This window comes from Phoenix dactylifera, chromosome 5, assembly GCF_009389715.1.
Source record: "Phoenix dactylifera cultivar Barhee BC4 chromosome 5, palm_55x_up_171113_PBpolish2nd_filt_p, whole genome shotgun sequence".
NCBI classification, from domain to species: Eukaryota; Viridiplantae; Streptophyta; class Magnoliopsida; order Arecales; family Arecaceae; genus Phoenix; species Phoenix dactylifera.
This window is the reverse complement of record NC_052396.1, coordinates 8,606,646-8,612,645: the sequence shown is the minus strand read 5'-3', so window position 1 is coordinate 8,612,645 and position 6,000 is coordinate 8,606,646. Positions and strand designations below refer to the sequence as shown.

Sequence of the window (6,000 nt, the reverse complement as noted above, 5' to 3'; positions counted from 1 at the left end):
GAACATGCTTGAGATATTATTAGCACAAGCTAGCATGACTGAGTCCAGGTATAAACTGAGTTCAGATATTATTAGCCATTTTATTATTTCATTATTAATTCATTAAACCAAAGCAGCAAGTTGTATAGAACAAAGCCCTACTACAACTAAACCTAACACCAAACAAAGTCTCGACCCAATGACACTAAAATGTTAGATTCATATTGTCAGGCAAACAATATAAACTTATGGACCTTTACATGTTTTGATATCAGTGACATTTACTATATTTTTTAAAGTTGATTTGATTTGCAGCACCAATTCTACTACATGTTGCTGCGTCTGTTGCTTCCTCTTCTTTCTAAGAAAATAAATTCTTCCATACTTTTTTTTTTCTAATTTTATTCCAGCTAAATGTAATCAATAAAAATATTTATATTTCTAACGAGTACCAATCTCTTACCTAACCCACTTATATTTATGAAAAAAATGCATCACCACATTTGAGACTATCACGAAGCTTGATATCATTATATTATTCCACATTTTTACTCACTGTCAACTTTAGAATAACAATTAGGAATAGAGAGTTAAGCACCAGCTGGGCGGCCGGGCCTGCACCCCTGCGAGTCATGGGTCAACCTGACCAATTTGCACTGTTAGAAATGATTGGTGTGGTGCATCTACCATTTAGCGCAGAGTATAACCTCCTTAGGTGTAGGGTATAATTTCTCCTACGGGTTGTTGGCCACTATACAACGCTACCCTATGACCAACCATGACCAAACCTACTTGTAAAATAAATATTAGGAAGCAAACGTGTGGAGAAAGAGTCAAGCATGTGATGTTTATTTTCAAGGCGAGAGTTTTCAGATCTGTGCTCATAAAATTCTTCAAGGTTTTCTTTTCCCTTCGATAAACAACAAAGAAAGAGGGTGCGGCAGAGAAAAAGGACAAATGAAGAAGGGGACCTCCACTCGGCCCATGCCTTCCACACTTATTCCTCCTTCCTTCGGTTACCTTCTCCTCTCCTCCAGCAACTTTCCCCTCCCCTCCCCTTCTCTCGCTAGACCTATAAAAAATCCCCTCCCCCCTCTTCCCCTCCTCCCCAATATTTCATTCCTCCCTATTCTTATTCCAAGCCTATAAATCCCGAATAAATCTATTCTTATTCCCAGGCGAATCTACATGTCGACGGAGGCGCCCAGGAGGGCTGGCGGTAAGTTGTGCCGGCAGAGGAGCCGGCTCCAGATGCACGCGCCGAGCTCGATCCAGGTGGGGCCCGCGCCGGCAAGCGTCGCGGAGTGGAACGTGGCGATCCCGCTCCTCTCGCCGCTGGACATCTCGACGATCCCTAGGATCGGGGACCGGACGACGGACGCCGAGGTGGGGCCGCCCCCAGAGGAGGTCCGGTCGCCGGACGGCGAGAAGAAGGAGGCGGAGGAGGGAACCCGCCGGTGGACGGCGTGGCAGCATCCGGCGGCCCCGTTCTACTACGAGCCGGTACCCGGAAACAAGCCGGCCTTCGTCGTGCCGCGCTGCACGTGACGTGACCCGCGGGGTATCGTAACGTAGGAGCTAATCATTAATCGTTTTGCGCAGTTCGAATTTTTCTCTTTTTAGCCCCCCTGTTTGTGAACTTAACTTTGTAATTAATTAATGCTATTAGATTAATCAAATAGAAATATATATATTTTTTTTGGCACTTGATGAAAGATAATTTTCTGAGAACTGTTTAGAAAGAAAAAATATGTTCTATATTCTTAAAAAGATTATAAAAAATTATGGAAATGCCTAAGATGATCTTGATTTTTTTTTTTTTTTTTTTGATAAGGCCTAAGGTAGCCTTGATGTTAATTTTGATAGTTGATATGAAAAGGTATGCAATATTATTAGAGGTAGTTCTACAAAGAAATAGTTAGAGAAAAACTGTTTATAAGACCCATGTCACTCGTTAATGCCACACAGCTTCTTGAAATAAACTAGCCACGACCTATTCCACTAAATCAAATGCTGAGAGATGGTATTCATAATTTCATATGACCAAGCTTGTTTCGAGTTCATATCTCTGTCAGTTCTGGGTTGTATTGGAGAGATCCATTGCCAATCATGGGCCGTCCATGATTTGTGTGATGATGGCTCGTGATGCAGCAGGTCCCATAAATGAATGGCATGCTGTGCAATGGCCATGACCTGCTTCATCATGAGCTTTGACATGAGGTCATAAAGGTGACCAGGCTTATCCTTATTCAGCCCGACTAAAAGCCTGTTTGGATAATTATATTAGATCCTTAGGATTAGAAACAAGATTTTTAGTTCATATAATAAAAGGTCCGGCTCAGTCCATATCAATTGGACTTCTCTTAGTCCATTTTCCATAGGATAGAAGAAAAAAAATCTGGTAAGATCTGTTTTTTTCTCTTTGTAGGATTCGGACCGGCACACGTTGAAAATTCATACCAATACCATAAATATAGATCTGGTCTTACTCCTGTTTCTGTGGATCCTACTAGATTGCATAAGATTATCTAAACATGCCCAAAAGAGGATCCTAATTCACTTTTTCTGTCAATAAAAAACTCCCAAACATATTAATTTTCAAAGAAAATCAAATATTTGTCCTTAAAATCATATAGTTTTAATTTTAAGTTTGGTTATTGTAGTTCTTTTGGTTTTACTCAACAATATATCTTTTGGAGATGACAAGCTCCAATTCTCATTGGTCCAACCCATTTATTTCCATATGACATGCTTGCTATATCAATAGTATAAATGGATTAAGGTATATGATCCGTACAATTCTACATAGGAGGACCGTCCCATGTCCAGAATTATAAAAAATAAACACCAATATATAAAACAGATATGCAAAAAGAAAAAAAATTAAAAAAGTATAAAACTTTTATTTATAAAAAGTAGTAAAAAATATGAGTCAAACTATATGCTCGGCTCTGGCAACACTCTTCTCTCCTGAGACGCCCAAGGGCTCGCATAGGAATAGGACAAACTCTCTAAAGGACGCCTCGCCGAGTACCGGAGCTCACTGTTCCTTTACAGGGATGCCCATACTCCACGTCTCGATAAGGCACTTATATTCCAACTAGAATAATTTATGAACTAGAAAAATAATTGTAAAATAAGCAATATTTGTTTACATTCCTCGTGTCACGCCTCAGATACGGAGCATGACATGGCTGTACTACTGTAGAATATTGCTCACAATAACATAAAGCTCTCAGACAACTCCTCCATTCAAGAAAGAGTTTAACTATGGCTGTGCTCCTGCCGCTCCTCCATTCAAGCAACTCGCGAGCCCTCGTTGGCTTCTCCCCTTCAATGTTCATGCCAAAATCGATGATGACTTTAACACCCTTCCTCAATTTCGACTCCGATACCACATTACCACCACCGCCATCAAAGTTCCTTCGAACATCTAACTATTGCCAACAAGCATCCTAGGACCATAATTTTCAATTAATATTTGATTTTGCATTTCAGTAGCTACTCTTGTACATGGTTGCACTTATGGCATATGTGCATCTATGCATCTGCATGTCTTTTTGCTGCATAATCTTTGGAGCTACTTCAATATTGGTTGATGCTTCTACCACATGGATAATAAAGTCACCACAAGAAACCTCCATGTTGTGCACTGCACGGCATCTGCACAAATTACCTAACCAAGATTCGTTTACATTATGCTTCAATATCCACATCATCCAACTCGAGCATTCTTTACATGAGGTTAGTAGATTTCTTTCCGGACTTGCTTGATTCTCAAGCCTATCAACTTTATCATACTTTAGATTTTCTGAACTTGATCAAGCCTCTAATTGCTCCATTATTTTTCATATTGGAACTAGCCTTACTCCACGTCTATAGTTTTCGAAAAGTCTAACAATAAAACTTATGTTTTACGTAAATTTTATTTAAAAACCCTTTGATATCACACATTACTGTACCTTAAATAATAGTTACAAGATTATTGTATGCTTTCTTTTGCTCCTCTAAATCCCATATATGAGGATAATTTTTTTGTTTAATAATAGTTTGAAGAATCCACATCAGCTTTTTGAATCTTAACGTCCACTTTTTTCTCACTCCTACATCATCTAAAGTACATGATGGAAATCAAAAAATAAACTTTATCCCATCAATTTTATTTGAGTTGATAATAAATCTTCAGCATAAAGAATTGGTGTTATTTAACTTATAAAGTGGGATGGCAGTGGTAAAATCAAATATCATAGTTGTGGTAAAATTGGCCATCGTGATCCGAGTATCGAATCATAATAGAGTCTACATATTTTCTTGAAGGCATAATAATTGCTAGAAACTCTAGAATCATGTTGAATCGCAAAAGTTAAAACCACCCATGATCAAGTCTTGACTCTGAGACTATACTCAGAACAGCTCCACTCGAAGCCATGCACCACTTGATCAAACACCAAAGCAACCTCACTTTGATATCATGCAGAACGGCACAATCTTATATAGGGCCTTCCAATGATAAAGAATCACAAACACAAGCATCAATATGCACAATAGATGTATGAAGAAATAAAATTGGAGTGAGAAAGTACAAAACTTTATTAAAAAATTATAAACATGTATAAGTGGATCTCGATTCATGCTTCCTATACTACTTCTGCTCTCCTAAGGCATCTAGGGACTAACGTAGCAGTAGGATGCTCAACCATGAGAATGACTCCTTACCAAAGGCTGGAGCCCCACACTTGTCAATAATGGTGCCCGCACTCAACACCAGACCAAAGCTCCTTTTTAATTAACTCAACCTAACACAATGGTCCTTCTCTATCTTAGCCCCACTTAATGTGAACAATGGATAGAAGAGGAAGGATAGATGAGGGAGAGTGTAAATGGGTGCTCCATCTATTCTCCCATATTAGTTCCCTCCTTTTTTTTGGTATAGGAGGAATGAAAAAAAAAAGATGGATGATGTTTGTGTGATATTTTACAAAACTACCTTTTGATAAAAATATATATTATTATTACTAATTTATAATATCTATTTATAATAAAGGAGGAGGACAATATATAAACTTATAATATTTATAATTTATAATTATATAAATATTTAATTTAATTTAATTTAATAAATGATTCTATAAATTAATTATGTATGAATTAATTTATTTATATATTAGATATATAAATAACTAAATAATTTATAGTTTAATGAGTGGTAATTTATTCTGGTAAAAGAGTGAAAAAGTGTTTAAGTTTTATCAAAAAATTAATTAGGAATATTTTTATCAACATACTTGGAAATCCATCACTCCCATGCTCCAGCCATCCTTCCTTACATCCTTCCAATTCGAGATGATACAAAATTAGAAGGATGCATATTGGTTGGCAAGAATAGATAGGCAATTCCTCCTTTTCAGCCATTCTTCCTAAGATTTTTTGAATTAAACGGTGAATAGGAGCTATCCATCCTTCCAAACCCATCTATCCTTCTCTCATGATCCCCAGCCAAACAAAAATTAGATGGTAGCACCGTTGTGATCCAATCCAACTAGCCCTACTTTATTCGGGACTCTCCTAACTAAACTCCAAGTCACTTCTAATCCAACTAAAATAGCACTAAAATAATTAAAAAACTAGGAATATAGTCCTAACACTGATGGCCAATATGATCAACCCATGCAAACCTTGTGGACTAATTTTGGTCCAAGCCGAGGTAGAAGTACTAGGCCTAGGCTCGGTTGAAACCCAGTCCTTGGAACTAAAGGCCTAGGTGCAGTCCAGCCAACTTGTCGAGGAGTTGAAATCCAAACGCCAGTTCTATTTCCCCAGGAACCATCCTAGTTTGTGTGAGAGGCTTGTTGCTACTTGCCAGCACTTGTATATTTATTTATTTATGAAACGATTTTAATCTCGGAAGACCCCTTTAAGAATGAACCATGGCAAATATTTAAAAACTTAATTTGTGTTGGAGAGCAGCGAGAAGTGCAACCATAATAATTTTGGGTTTTCCTTCTTCATTTTTTTAAAGAT

General features: G+C 37.7%; 1 long non-coding RNA gene across 1 annotated transcript; it reads left to right on the top strand.

The window, feature by feature from the left end:
• Positions 1–790: 790 nt before the first annotated feature.
• LOC113462943 lies at positions 791–1,684 on the top strand. Its single transcript, XR_005511979.1, has 2 exons — positions 791–994; positions 1,158–1,684. It is a non-coding gene; the product is annotated as an uncharacterized LOC113462943 (long non-coding RNA).
• Positions 1,685–6,000: the final 4,316 nt, after the last annotated feature.